The following is a 652-nucleotide window of genomic DNA, read 5'->3' as shown; positions in this document are numbered from 1 at the left end:
ATTCTTGCTCGTTGTACAAGATTTATAGATGGATTGTGTGTCTTTTTTATATTTTTGAATGCAAATTTTTATTATCAGGAAGAAATGGAAACTGCATTTTCATACACGTATAGTGGAACATTGACTTTATTTTACTTTTATTTACCAATTTTAGGTTTACCAGTGAGTTTTGGACCCCTGGTGTGATCCTAGATTATTGGTGGATGAGCCAGGATTAGTGATGTTCAGTTTTCAATGTTTTCAATGTAATTTTCCCATGAGATATTGTCATATGATTTAACTCATCCCATGACTAAATTTAGAAATGTTTCAGTGTTGGTCATTCTCATTTATTCCCATAAATAAACCATACAAGACGCACTACCATAGAGTGATGTACAGTGTGTGTTTTAAGGCCAGCGTTTGTTGGTGGCAGAGGTTGAAAAACAAACACTGACAGGGATTTTTAAAAGTCAGATTCAAATCAGAATGATTAACTATGTTGATTTTTGTACATGTAAATTACAGTACAAAAATATATCGAATAAATTATTTCTCTGATACGATTTAACCTTTTATAGTACTGAATTTGATGACCCAACAATTCATCATAGACCACTTTTAACTTACAAATGGTTGTGGATTATTTTATATGCGAAACATATAATAGGGA

The sequence above is a fragment of the Penaeus monodon genome, chromosome 24 (genome assembly GCF_015228065.2).
Source record: "Penaeus monodon isolate SGIC_2016 chromosome 24, NSTDA_Pmon_1, whole genome shotgun sequence".
Classification (NCBI taxonomy): domain Eukaryota; kingdom Metazoa; phylum Arthropoda; class Malacostraca; order Decapoda; family Penaeidae; genus Penaeus; species Penaeus monodon.
The sequence above is the reverse complement of the archived record's forward strand: the minus strand, read 5'-3'. Positions refer to the sequence as shown.